The sequence below is a fragment of the Lutra lutra genome, chromosome 6 (assembly GCF_902655055.1).
Source record: "Lutra lutra chromosome 6, mLutLut1.2, whole genome shotgun sequence".
NCBI classification, from domain to species: domain Eukaryota; kingdom Metazoa; phylum Chordata; class Mammalia; order Carnivora; family Mustelidae; genus Lutra; species Lutra lutra.
In genome coordinates this window covers 30,381,133-30,396,422 of record NC_062283.1, presented here as the reverse complement: position 1 = coordinate 30,396,422, position 15,290 = coordinate 30,381,133, and the positions used below count along the sequence as shown (strand labels likewise).

Here is a 15,290-nt window from a genome sequence, read left to right as displayed (position 1 = left end):
GCTACTGTTGGGACTTTCTGGTGCCAGGTGGGCCCATGAGCAAACTGAGGGGGCTGAGGGGCACATGATGGTGGAGGTAGGTCCCAGTTGTAGAACCCGGGTAAGGGGAAGAACCCAGTATAGGAGATGAAGAAGGGGAGGAGGAATTGGTGGAGGAGACAGCCAGTCCACTGAATGAGAGGGAAGAGTCAGATAGTGATCAGTAGTTATAGGAGCTTGAACCTGTGGTGGGAGACTGGTCAAGAAAGTCTAGAGGTCAGGATTGCTGGCAAAGTGTTCCAGGATGAGTCGCTGCTTGGGGAATAAAGTCATGGATCATCATAGTCCAAGCTCAGGCCCAGACACTGGCCCCCACTGATGCCAAGGGGGATCACGTTGTGGTTCAAATTGGAGGTACTGGTGCCCCACTCCAGGCTTGTGTAGGCCATCTCCTCAGGGTCCAGTCAGGTGGAAAGTGCCAGGGGAAAGCACAGTTTGGTGAGATCAGGTAGGGAGCCTCCTGTGGTCATGGCAGGTGGGAGGACAGGCACACTGGCAAGCTGGTCAGGAGATGGAAAGATGTTAATTCCACGAAGTTCCAGAGGGAGCAAGATGGTGGAGAAGTAGGAGACCCTGTTTCAACAGGTCCCCTGAATTGAGCTAAATATCTACCAGAACACTCTGAACACCCATGAAATCAGCCTGAGATGGAAGATTATACACTTCTGGATCTCTACGGGGGCAGAAGAGCATCAGTGGAGAGGTCAGTGGATTGGGAACGCTGGGAGTGATATCAGAGGATAAACAGAAGGGGAGGGAGCCACCAGAAGCAATGCATTAGAAAGTAATACCCCAATATGAAAGTGCCCTGTGCTTGGAGACCAGCTTTTACCTGGAGTCTGGTTAAAAGCGCTCAAAAAGAACAAAGGGTCTTAAGGGGCAATTGGTGGAATTGGGCAGCCACAGGCACGGACATAAGGTCACAGCCAGTGCCCACTCATGTCTGAGAGAGTCCGGCAGGGGCCCGAGTTGGTGGTCCCTGAGCCTGCTGCTTTCCGCTGCTTGCACCACTGCACAGGCTGGGCACACCCTCATCCGTGCCTGAGAGAGCCTGGCTCAGGCTCCTGCCATAGGTCCCTGGACCCACACCCTTCTGTGACCTGCACTGCTGCTGGGTGTGAGTGCACCCAGTGTGGGCATGGACCCCAGACAGCAGTCCCAACCACAGCAGCCACCAGGATTGGGCTTGCCCAGACCAATATCACCTGTGGTTCTACTGGCACAGGGATGCAGAGATAAGCAGGGGCCTTGGGCAACCACAGAGATGATGGCTGGGGGTGAGCACCACCTGTGGGAGGTTGCGCTGTTCAGCGGAGTTTGCAGAAGGGGAGCCTGTTTGTTTTGGACCACACAGAGGGGAGCAGACTGAGGCTTCTCTCTGATGCCAAGGACTAGGTGCAGACCATTTATTTGCACTAACCCTCTGAAAAGCCACAAAAAACTGCCAAAGAACAAAAACCTCCAGAGAACCAAAGCCTGAAAAACTGGTTTCCACAGCCCAGCCCAAGCAAGACTGACTGAAAAACAAGGAGGCAGGTCCCTTCCCCAGAAGACAAGCCCAAAGAATAAGAGAACAATAACCACAGGGTCTCCATTAAACTATAAAACCCCAACATCGGGGGAAAACAATATATTAAGCCTCTGGTATTGTCACAAAACCTGTACATTTCATAGATACAACTTTTTTTTTTTTAATTCATTCTCACGATTCTTCTTCTTTTATTTTTTAACCTATTTACCATTACAACTAGATGTTTAATACAACATATTACAAAATAACTTGAACTTGAACATTTTTCATACATACACCCATGTTTCTTTTTCTTTTTCTTTATAGATAGAGAGATAGATACATGATAGATATAGATATAAGCGTCAAGGTAATCCTTTTTCCCTGTTCAATACCACCCATATATGTACAACAGTTTTAATTTCCATATATCTCTGGAAAGTTGAATCCTTTAACAAACATAACAAGATACACCCAGGAAATACTGAAATAACCTTCCTCACCCACATCAAAGCTTTATAAACACCTTCCTATTTATTTCTCTGTCACTGTTTCTGTGTATTTGTGGGGTTTTTTTTTTTTTGTATTATATAAATCTTATTCTTTGCTTTCATTTTGGCTGTATTTTCCCTTTTTTTTTTCTTTCTTGTCTTTTACTTTTATCGATCTTTTCGTCTGTTTGTTTTTCTTTATGTATTTTATAAATCCAGGAAATTCACAGGACTGAGGTCAGGAGGAGCATGAAGATAGATTCCTAGCATCCTATGGCTTCAGCAAATGTTTGTCTCTAGCAAGTTTCCCTACAAAGCAGAGAGTTTTGAGTCCACTTCACCGTTCAGAAAACCTCCACAGTGGCTGGGCATGTGCAGGGAGGATTTGGGCCTGGATAAGTGTCCTGAGGGCTGGTTTTGTCACACTGGTGTGAAGGGCAGAGTGACAGGATTCCTGTTCAGTGCAGATGGTAGTCAAAACAATCAATCCTTCTGTGTATGGAAATTGCCCCAGGGCACCATCCTCCACCAGCTGCATTCCAGGGGAAGCAACAAATAGGCAGGACTACAGAGACAGCTATCATTGTGTTGGGCATAGCAGGAAGTGGGGACACCATTCTTTGGGGATCTTGCTGTACCTGTTTCACAGGCCTGGTGTCCAGTGCTCCAGGATGAATACGGGGGCAAGTGGAAGGGGCTCTGGAACTCAGCCAGGCCAAAGCCAATCTCATTATCACTGGGCAGAAAACCACCATAATCAAAGATCCTTGTGTATGCCTGTCACAATTTGGGGACATGTAGGCCCCCACATGTCATAACCCGAGGCTGTCATCTCCATCTACCTCAGCAAGCCTGTCTTCCTGCCCCTCAGCTTCCACCTGCACCTTACAGATGGTGGAACTGATCTGTTCTGATTTTGTACATCTTCCTAATTCAGTCTTGGTTGGTGCATGTTTCTAGAAATACACTCACTTCCTCTAGGTATGAAGTTATTGGTATTTAATTGTTCATAGTCTCCTATGATTCTATATATTTCTGTCTCCTCAATTGTAATAGCTCCCTTTTATTTCTAATTTTATTCAAATCTTTCTTTTTTCTTAGACTAAGTAAAAGTTTGCCATTTTCTTCATCGTTTAGAAGAACGACCTTGGATTTCATTAATCCTTCCTGTTATTTTTCTGGTCTCTATTTCTTTTACTTCCACTCTGATGATGATGATGATGATGATGATGATGATGATGATGATATTTCCTTCCTTTTGTTGACTTGGGTTTAATTTTCTCCCCTTTTTCTAGTTACTTGAGTTGTAAAGTTAAATATTTTATTTGAGATCTTTCTAATTTTTATTGCTATAAACATCCTCTCAGAACTGCTTTTGCTAAAACCCACAGAATTTGGTATGTTGCATTTTCATTTTCACTTCCTTGAGATAATTATTTATTTCACTTTTATTTATTTATTTTTTATTACATTATGTTAGTCACAATAACATACATCATTAGTTTTTGATGTAGTGTTCAATGATTCATTAATTCCATATAACACCCAGTGCTTGTTCCAACCTGTGCCTCCTTAATTTAATACCTATCACCCAATTACCTCTTTGACATATTGGTTGTGTCACCAATATCACATTATTCAAGCACCCAAATGCCCAGTAAATCAATGTCTGAAATGCTGATTTTGAAGCCAAGAAAGCTTCTTTATCACAAGGATAGCCCAATGAGAAGGCTTGGGATCCTTCCCAAAGTTGCCTTGCCCCTGTGGAGACAAGGGACACCTTCTATATGTTTGGAGAAGGAGGTGAATACATGAGAGGTGTGTGAGGTGTTTCTAGAAACCTTAAGAACGTGGGTCTTGAAACATCTGGAGCTCTCTGTTCTTCCAGAAAATGAGGCACCTTCAGGACTTGGTATGATTAGGGATGTCGCATAGTTTCCAGACAAATGTTTCCATCTGGTTCCCATTTAGTTTCTATAACCAGTAAGTGAATGGGAGCAGAGGTAAAAAAAGAAAAGTTAATGATTGATCCTGTGTAAGGTTGAGAGGTACATAAAACATAATTAAGGACAGAATAAAACACAATGTGAAGCTAAAGTGATAATGCAACTAATACAACTATAGTTCTACGTATGCTTACAAAACAGGTCCAGGAACCATGGGTCCACGCTCAGTTGTTTAGAATTATTTTCCACATAGTTTTAGGTCTACTCACTTTCCTCTTGTTCATTTCTTTTTTTTTTTTAACATCTTAATTTAATTTTATTTTTTTCAGTGTTCCAAGATTCATTGTTTATGCACCACACCCTGGGTTCCATGCAATACGTGCCCTCCTTAATACCACCACCAAACTCACCCAACCTCCCAACCCCTCCCCTCTGAAATCCTCAGATTGTTTCTCAGAGTCCACAGTCTCTCGTATTTTGCCTCCTCCTCTGATTTCCCCCAATTCACTTTTCCATTTCTTCTCCTAATGTCCTCCATGTCATTCCTTACGCTCCACAGGTAAGTGAAACCATAGGATAATTGACTTTCTCTGCCTGACTTATTTCATTCAGCATAATTCCAGTCCCGTCCATGTTGATACAAAAGATGGGTATTCATCCTTTCTGATGGAGGCATAATATTTCATTTTATATATGGACCATATTTCCTATATCCATTCTTCTGTTGAAGGACATTTTGACTCCTTCCACAGGTTGGTGATTGTGGCCATTGCTGCTATGAACATTGGGGTACAGGTGCCCCTTCTTTTCACTACATCTATATCTTTGGGGTAAATACCCAGTAATGCAATTGCAGGGTTATAGGGTACCTCTATTTTTAATTTTTTGAGGAATCTCCACACTGTTTTCCAAAGTGGCTGCACTGACTCGCATTTTCACCAACAGAGTAAGAGGGTTCTCCTTTCTCCATATCCTCTCCAACACTTAATGCTTCCTATCTTGTTAATTTTTACCATTCTAACTGGTGTAAGGTGGGGGTATCTCAATGGGTTTCTTTTTTTTTTTCTTTAAAGATTTCATTTATTTATTTGACAGAGAGAGAGAGAGAGAAAACAAGTAGGCAGAGAGGCAGATGGAGACAGAGGGGGAAGCAGGCTCCCTGCTGAGCAGAGAGCCAGATGCAGAACTGGATTCCAGGACCCTGGGATCATGACCTGAGCAGAAGGCAGAGGCTTTAACCCACTGAGCCACCAGGCGCCCCATGTCAATATGGTTTTGATTTCAATTTCCCTGATGGCTAATGATGGAACAGAATAAAGAGTCCATATATGAGCCCTCAATCTATGGTCAAATAATCTTAAACAAAGCAGGAAAAAATATCCAGTGGAAAAAAGACAGTCTCTTCAATAAATAGTGCTGGGAAAATTGGACAGCTATTCTTCCACACCATACACAAAGATAAACTTGAAATGGACAAAAGACCTCAACATGGCGCAGGAAGCTGTCAAAATCCTAGAGAAGAACATAGGCAAGTAACCTCTTCGACATTGGCCACAGGAACTTACTTCAAGACATGTCTCCAAAGTCAAAGGAAACAAAAGTGAAAATGAACTTTTGACATTTCATCAAGGTAAAAAGCTTCTGCAAAACAAAGGGAACAGCCAACAAAACAAAGTGGCAATCCACGGAATGGGAGAAGATATTCGCAAATGATACTACAGACAAAGGGTTGATATCCTCTTCTTCATTTCTACCTTCATACCGTCGTGGTCAAAGAAGTTGGTTGATATGATTTCAATCTTTTTAAATTTGTTATGATTTCTGTGCTCCATCATATGATCTAACATGGAGAATATTTCATGTGCGTGTAAGAGGAGTATACATCTGTTGTTGGACAGAATGTTCTGTAAATATGTCTTTTGTTCTAAAGGGTGGTTTCATTCCAATGTTTCCTTGTTGGTTTTCTGTTTGTTTGTTTGTTTTTTTGTTGTTTGTCTGGACAATCCATCCATTGTTGACAGTGGAGTGTTGAGGTCCCATACTATTTCTTCTGCTATGTCCTGCTGTTTACCCTCTGGTGCACTATACTGACCAAGGCTAACAGTATTATTCCACGTGACAAAAATGAAATTGTTATGGGATCCAGCACCAGTATCAACAAGTGGGGCAAATACAGGGTAGATTTGAATCCAGAAGGCAATAAGTTGATAATGGGCACAGTCCGTACCTTTAGTTCCTCAGCTTCCACATGCACCATTTACCCACATTGGAAGTTTCATATAACAACACAACAAATCCACATTTTCACCCATCTACAAAGCTACCATTACAAATGAAGAAGCTCTCTCTTTCTCCAAAGTGAAACACACATCGAATCCAACACTGTTATATTATTTATTCCTCAATTTCAGTCAAAATCTCTTTGACTATTCTGTTACGTAGAGACAATATTTTAAGTATCACCAACAGAAACCTGAATAAAATCACATTCCTAAGAGGAAGAGACAGGAAGAAAGTAGATAATAAAGACAAATAACACATCTACATGATAAGAAGGAGAAAATATGCAACGCTTCTACAGTTCTTATTTTGTTATCGGTCACATGCAGGAACTGGTATCTGTGACTTCCATCTTCCACTTCTAATTCTGTGTCTTCTCATTTCTCCCAGAACCACAGCAGGTCAGCGTTCTCTACCTTGGAAGTGAACACACCTTCACCTGAAAGTCTGAGTCCTCAATAGTCTGGTTTCCTTTTCTTTGCTGTAGTTTTCTATGCACCTATACCATTGGAATTGGAAATACTGAGAAACAGTACAGTGTTCAAGGTCAAAACTTTCAGCAGTTCACCAAGGGTTTAAAATTCTCTTCTTCATATACGTCTTAATTCTTGTAGCAGTTCTGTTCTTTCCAACTGGTGTGGCACACCAGGGAATTCAGACCCACATCCTTCATTCCCTGAAGTAACTAGCACAAGTTTCACAAGTAACAGACAGGTAAGTTGTTTCATCCATCCCAGCATAGGAAGTATATAAAGTAGAATATTAGACTGTTCTCCTCTTAAACACCCAACAACCATCATTTCTCCAGAAATTTTTGGATGACTAATGGCTCTGGTCAGAGTGCACATTTGCAAAATAGAGCTAGTGACCCACCCATAGGTCCTCTGCACAACTCAAGCTGTGTTTAATTTGCAGAGTCATTCAGCCCTCATCTCCTTCATATCAAACAGTATAAAGTCTCCATGAAAAAACAAACACACACACATGCACTAAAAAGGAAAAAAAGAGACAAACACAAAAGACTCAACTATAGGGAACAAACTGGTGGTTGGTGGGTGACGGATGGGTGAAATATTTGAGGGGGATTATGGTGTACTTACACTTACCATGATGTGAACTGAGACATGTATAGAATTGTTGAATCACTATATGGTACACTTGAAACTAATCTAACCCTGTACATTAACTCTACTGGAATTTAGAGAACAATTTTTTAAAAATAATTATAAGCAAATAAGAAATAAGAAACTCTAGGACACTTTATAAATTCATTTTTTGCTGAATTTACATAGGGACACTGATAATATAAATGAAATATAAATGATGATTAAAATTTTTTTTAAAAGAAGTAATTTTCATTACCAAAAGAAACATGATTTCCTATAGTAAAATTCAGCCTACCCCAAATCAGCTCAAACAAGAGTCAACTTTTATCTACTGCTACCTGAGCATAAGGTATGAACTAACTATTCTCATAACCACACCAGAGTCTGTATCCAGAGCAGGAGGGCAGGACACCAGCTCACCCAGGACAAGCCTCAATCCTTTTGCTTCAGGGAGTCTGCAGTTCCAATAAGAACCACCATGAGGGGTCTGAGACTATGTTGGGGCCCTAAGGGGGATATAACATTGGGCTACAAGAAAGTAATGAAGATTTGGCTCCTTGGGAAGCACCATCAACACCAGAGCCTGGGCTGAACCCCTGCCCTGAAAGGTTCACAGTCTCTTCCAAAGAAGGAGAAAGCACAGGGTCCTCCCCAGGCCCACCCACCACAGAGAAAATGGTCAGGGATACATCTCCTGACCTAGACATGATGTATAGAAACAGAGAGCCAGTGGAGGAAGCTAAAGGGAAGGAGAAAATGTGGAAGCTATCAGTCATGTTATAACAGCAGACATCACGTTTGTTGATGACCCCTTCCCTGTGGAGAACTTGCACAAGGATTAGTTGAGTCACAGTGATGGTGCAGGCATAATATATATTGGCAAAGTGCCCACAGTCCAGAACCCCTTTTCTGGGAACTCTTGTGCCAGTCCTACTTCTTCACATCTTCCCTGCAGACCCCCAGAGCCCACTCATTTCGGTTTCCATAGTTGATATTCACCTTGCAATAACATCACAGTGATGTTTTGAGCTCACAGTCCAGGATACTGTGTCTCTCCTGTATCCTCAAATGTGTTCATCCAGATCATATTAGTCTTTTTATCAGAGACATCAAGGTCAGGATGTGCAGACTCTGGATCTACAGTGCCAGACACTGCAGAGAGTGTTGCCAATCATGCAAGGCCTTCCCCTACCCTATAAGAAGGCACACCACCACCACCGCCACCACCCAAGACACCTAGCTGCAGGGAGGGCTAAACCTTCTGAGATTAGAGCCTTGTGATTCAAGCCCATAGCCCTCCAAACAAGAGAAGTAACCATGAGAGTGATTAGGGGGTTAGAGATATCACAGGACACTTAAGGATCAGACGATACTCCATGGACTGAGGGATATCTCTTCAGCATCCAATATCACTCACACCCACCAATCCCAGCTACATGACTTTCACTGCCCCATCCGAGCCCACCACCATTGATGGTGTCAGCATCTGTATCATCACAGCAAGCTGAAGGAGATGTCAGCAGCCATCAGGCAGCAGTAGAAACACCCAGAAAGAAATCAAAGTAACTCACAGGCCTGGAACTTCTCCTTCTTCCAATCTACAAGGGAAACACATTTCCCAAAAGTGAACAAAAACTAGAGATTTGAGGAGACTGTACACAACAATGTCAATATCTAGGCATCTGAAATACAGTGATGCAAAACTTATAGGGAAATATACTTTGGAAACATTCAACAATAAATTTATTTCTTTTACACACACACACACACACACACACACACACACACACACACGTACGTAGCCATCCTACTACACCCTTCCCAGGAAAGAGGCCATAAAACTTAACACCACTGAGAGGTTGGGTAACAATCTGAAAATAAGATTCTATTCCCAGATTTCACTATCAAATTATTCTTTCTTAAGCCCTAGATACACATCCACCCTGAAAGCTAAGTTTTCTTAAGAAAGAATTGGAGGGATCAAAATTTCTGAGTTCTCTGTGGCGTTTGGGTGGTTCAGTCAGTTAAGCAGCTGACTCTTGATTTCTGCTCAGGTAATGATCTCAAACAGTCATGGGATCAAGCTCTGTGTTGGGCTCTGCACTTGGTGGGGAGTCTGCTTGAGAATTCTCTCTCTCTCTCTGTCTCCTTCTGCCTCTCCTCCCACTCATTTTGTCTGTCTCTCTAAAATAAATAAATAAATTTCTTTAAAAATTCTTGAGGCCTCCATTTATTTAACTGATTGAACGGATCTTGTAGGCTGACAACGTAGAGACAATGCTCCTTGGTGGAGCTGCACTTGGAGGATGACTATCAGCCATGGGTGAGGAGAACTCAGGATACTACATTAGAGAAATCTGGCCCAGTCAGGAGGCAACAGAGAGAGTTCAAGGAAGGTAGAGAAAGAATTTCAAAGAAAGAATGACATACACCCAGTGAGAGGTCAGACAATAATGAATATGCTTCCCTTTTCAATGGAGTATTGGGAGGAATATCATCACTATATGTATGGGGAATCCTGAAATTATTGGATTTACTCATCTACTTCTCTCTGTAATTAATTCACAGTTGTCAAAAGCACCAGGAGACACATTATGTGGTAGGTTCCAACGATGGTCATGTCCAATGCCCCAGAAAGTATGAAATTGTTGCAACAGAGAGAACATTACAGATGTGATTAAGATTAAGAAACTTGAGATGGGGTTGGGACAGAGGGAGAAAACAATGTCCCCAAACACCTAAATGGAACCCCAAACCCAAGTGTCCTATGCACCAGATCAAGTTACCCTCTGTAGCCGGAGGTCCTGAATTGAGCAAGAGGAGAGCACAGGGCCCTCCTCCCGCAATGGCCCAAGGACACATAAACTCTTTCAACCCTCATACACCCTTTTAGGAAGACAAAGGACGCTAACTGATAAAGCAAAACTTACATATGTCAGAAGACTGAAATGTCTGCAGTGGGAGAGCTGTTACCTCCAATAGGGCAGAGACTCTGGAACAAAATTAGAACACTCATAAAAATAAGGAAATGACATTTTCTTGAACATTTGGGATGTAATTCTGTGACCACCACTCCCACTTACACAGATTTATTCAGATAAATGGGTTTTTCTGTCTGCGTTGATTTGCTTGATGGAAACAGATCACTTAAAATGGGCTGACCCCTGTGACCCTTTGAGAAAAAGAAACTTTGTTTACTTGTTCTTCACTGACAGATTAGTTGACTCCCAACAAACACATTTCTATATAAATACTGATACGCATTAGCAAAGAAGAGGAATCAGAATGAGAAGGAGAAGGAAGAGAAAAAAGCAGTTGGCATTCCATTCTGAGACTCTACAATGCATCCAGAGCTATGCTATGCATTTCAGAGGCTTAAGTGCATTCTTCACTTCATTTCTACAGCAAGTCTTTCATTATGATTTATTTTTCCAATTTCGTGAATAAGATGAGGTAAGACATTAATCCACCTCACACTATGAGCCCATCAATGTGAAAATGTTGATTCTACTGCAAGGGTGTCTGTCCTGACAAAATAAACAGGTATACAGAGTTCACATTATTTTCCCACATAGGCTTCTTTTTCTTTCCAAGTTTTTATTTAAATTCCAGTTAGTTACCATACAGTGTAGTATTAGTTTCAAGTGGAGGATTTGGTGACTCATCAGTTACATACAACACCCAGCGCTCATCACAAGTGCCCTCCTTAATCCCTGTCCCTCATCTAGCCCACCCCCACCCATGCCCTCCAGTAATCCTCAATTTCTTCTCTAGTGTTAAGAGTCTGTTACAAGGTATACTTTGACACACATGCACTTCAGTTCGATAGAGAAGGGAGAGATGCTAAAAGAAGAATAGTTGATCCCCATTTTTAACAGATAAGTCCCAAGAATCAGTGAAGCTCTCTAAGGGATTTCCTCATACATCTAGCCCCCAGGCCTCCTTCACCCATGGCTCCCCCTTCTCTGCTGTCACAGTCATTATCCCCGATCATGAACACAAACAGCCAAACACAAAAGACCACATATTACACAGGTTCAAAGGGCCCAGGTCTTAACCAATCCCACTGTTAAAGGATGCTCTGGATAAACTTTCATTGCATTAGGATCACCCTGATCACACTCTGGTCCCAATTCCACTAGAAGGTTGAGATGGTCTCATTATCAGAAGCAAACTCAATTAGATGATTAAAATAAATATAAGTCTTTTTAGAAATGACTCAGACAGATGTCAGGAGTTTATTACTTTTCATGCACCCAAATACCTTGCACACCCTTGGTGTACCTACCACTTTAACCACTGTGACTGTGATTTCTGGTCTCTCTTCCACTGCTCTGAGCTGCCCAAAATCTCTCCAAGAGGAATCACGGGTTCTCTACTTTCTTTCGTATCTCTTCCTCTCTTCCCTACCAGCTTGCCTTTCCCTAATTTGCTCCCCACCTTTCTGTGATAAACAATTCTCATTCCTCTAGATGTGTCCTTCTACAAACTTCACACGTTGCCCCCAATAAACCCAAACAAGGTGGAGCCCATCAGGCAAGTGCAATATTCTCCTAAAAGGAATGACAATGGTTGGGAACAATCATTAGTGGCTGTTTTTTGAAATCTATACATATCATCTATCATAATGTTATATATTAAACATACACTATAGATTACAGTGCAATATATTTTAATATATGTTATTCCTCTGCTACACAAACATATATACAAGATTTTGTACATAATGAGGGTGGGTCACAGACCCCACCCCCAGGAATCCATAACTGTCCTGAAGGTTCTGGATCTCAGATTCAGATCACCTGCTCAAAAGCATTTAATTACTCAGCAACTAAGACGTTCAAAGGAAGAAACCCAGCTTGGACAAGGACACAGAGCATGAGGAAGCGAAATGAAGAACATACCAGGGGACCAGCAAGAAGGAGGCAAATCAAATTTAGATCTATGAAAAGTAGGAATTTCAGGGTAAAATGGATTCAGGCCCAAGAATCCACTTAGGAATATCTAAGTACTAAGCAGGCAAACATGATTTCTGAAATCTTATAGACATGGGAATTTCTAATCTATACAATCGCTACCCTTTTCCAGACTCTCCTTAGAAATGACCCCTTTAGGGACGCCTGGGTGGCTCAGTTGGTTGGACGACTGCCTTCGGCTCAGGTCATGATCCCAGAGTCCTGGGATCGAGTCCCGCATCGGGCTCCCAGCTCCATGGGGAGTCTGCTTCTCCCTTTGACCTTCTCCTCGCTCATGCTCTCTCTCACTACCTCTCTCTCAAATAAATAAAATCTTAAAAAAAAAAAAAACAAGAAATGACCCCTTTATTGACATTGAACAAACCAAAACAATCAGGTGTTCAGAGGGTGTTGCTAACCCCAATAGCCACCTATGGTAGAGAATGGGTCAGAATGGAGGCAGATCTGTGTTCCCAAGGACAGTCCCTGCAGTCTTCCAGAGGGAGAAGACAGAAGTAACAAGGACAGCATGTACACCAACCCTGTCCCGATGTGGGGTACATGACACAGAATGGGGCAAAGTTGAGGCTAGGGAGGTAAGGCCACCAGGAACCCCAGAGTCACTTACCTGCATACAGCTGTGCCTTCCTCCTGGCTGAAAGGGAGCACACCTGGTGAGAACTCAGTCAGAACAAGCCTGCTCAGCGTTCATCTACTGACCCTTGGCTGCCCTCTGGAACACAGGTGACACTAGCTGCAGAGCAGGGAAAATCTGGAGAGGAGATGACCTCCTGTCACGTGCTGACAGCAGGGTACTGTGGGAAAGTCCCTGGACCACAGGTCAGGAAATCTGCATCTAAGGCTGAGTTTCACTCCTGCCCACAGATATTTTGAGTTCTTTGACAAGTCATTTAGCTGTCATTTGCCTCAAAACCTTAAAAAAACCTTATTCTACCTGCATTGGATTTTGGACCTATTAATTGAAAATTATACAATATGGGAAAATATTTTAGGGAATAAAATATATGTTATTCCACAATTGTAAAAAAAAATGTTACTAAATTCTGTGATTTTGATAACAGAGATATTTAAGAAAGAATTCAAAAGGGAGGATGACTTCAGGACAGGGATGTGAGCTGAGCTCTGGGGTAAAGGTGGCCAATCTTTCTCAGATAACACATCCCTATTTTGGGGCATTGACAGTTCATCCCACTGCATTCTGACACATAGTCTTTCCAGTCCTCTACCCACCACTTTGTGACCACAACTTCCAGGAACTGGAGAAAACACACTCTCCCCGGTTGGTATTATGTGGTCAGAACCACGCCTTTGTTTAATGAACTCCATTTATTTTTATACCTTCTTTAATGAAATTTCAGAGCAGCTGGCTTTAGGATTCCAAGTGCTAACAGAACTAGTTATATTAAAGGCTAAAAAGCAAGCAATGTGGTGGGTAGGTCAGCAGTAGAATAAAGCCAAGATGCACAACAGACTCCAGGGACCACTATCACCCCCAGATTCCCAAGCACTGGTTAGGAAACAGTGGCATAGATCAGGGAAAGTTCACGGAGCGGGGTTTGCCTCTCACCAGCTTCCACTTCTGCCCCAGGGAAGGGTCCACATGCCTCTGCATGACACAAGGAGAAGGGATACCTCTTGGCTTAATTAAGACAGAAGACACAAGGATATCTGGAAAGTCACTCACCAGCCAGGTAAACGGATTCCTTCCAGTCTGAAAGGCAACACAGGAAACAGTGAGCTGAGAACCAGAACGTCTCCTACAAAGGGGTTGCAGAAAGTTCTGGAGAAAGAACAGACCTTACCAAGATCTGCTTGCAGAGCATCTGAAAGAAAGTGAAAGATAGGCATGAAATCCCATCACTAAAAACAGCAATGACTACAGCTGGAAAACCCACCAAAAGATCTCTCTGTATCCTATAAGAAGATCTAACCCCAGACCCCTTGAGCCTCCATAGCTCCAACTGTCCTCTCTGAAACTACTTGGCCACCTTCCCAGGACAAGGGCCTTCCTGTCCACTTTTCCTCCACACCAGCTTCCACATTCACAGGCCTTGGCCCCTGCCCTGCCTTACCTCTGGCATTCAGCACATTTTCCTTTGTGTTCTAGTCCTTTTGCTTGTCCTTGTGCAGTTTCTCCTGTTCCTGCATCTCCTGCCACTTTGTGGTATGATCTATCTTGCTATGGTAGGCAGCCCCAAGGGTTAAGAGCATCAGCAAGTTCAGGTTCACCATGAAAGCTGGCTTCCAAGGACAGGCCCTAGGAAAGAAGGCCTCTGTGCCCAGCCAGAGACCCTGTCAGGGGCACAGACCAGAACAGACCAGCCAAGTACACCCAGGAACACCCGCCCCTCCCTCCCAGAAAGAGCACTGACTTGAAATGGAAAAAGCCATTGCCTTTCCCTGGCCCAGGATGAGGTTGAAGACACGCAGGTCACATCGCCTGAAGAGCTGTTCCTCACCACCAGAGCAGCCTCCACACTAAACAGCCTCCCACTGTCTTGGGTGGATATCTCAGAGAATACCAGGAACTTCTCCCCTCTAGGAGTTCTCCACTATACCTGAGGCTTCAGGAACCACCCCAAGGCCATGCACAGCACTTGGACCCCATCCTCCTCTGCTGCTTGGATGTGCACTTGAGGGGTAGAGCCCATACCTGCAAGAGAGAAGCTGGAGAATCCAGGAATCCCAGCAGAGTCTTCCTGTGCACAACTCCAGGGACAGCATTGCATTCTGGGGCCTCTTTGAGGAGGGGACTCTACAGGGAGCAAAACAGTAGCCCTGCCTCAGGGAACAGAAGAAAAGAGCACAGGGACTGCTGCAGGCACAGAGTGTGGGCTCTTCTCCCCAACCATGAGGGTAGAGGTCCATCGCCCAGAGTGACAGTCCCAGGATCCATCCTTCTCTGCTTTTCTCACCTCAAACACTCTCTAGGGCATCTGCTA

The 15,290-nt window shown here is 43.1% G+C and overlaps 2 pseudogenes; both read right to left on the bottom strand.

Moving 5' to 3' along the window:
- Positions 1–255: 255 nt before the first annotated feature.
- Positions 256–6,243, bottom strand: LOC125101558 (CREB-regulated transcription coactivator 2-like; annotated as a pseudogene).
- Positions 6,244–7,878: 1,635 nt separating this feature from the next.
- LOC125101557 (butyrophilin-like protein 1) lies at positions 7,879–15,077 on the bottom strand (annotated as a pseudogene).
- Positions 15,078–15,290: the final 213 nt, after the last annotated feature.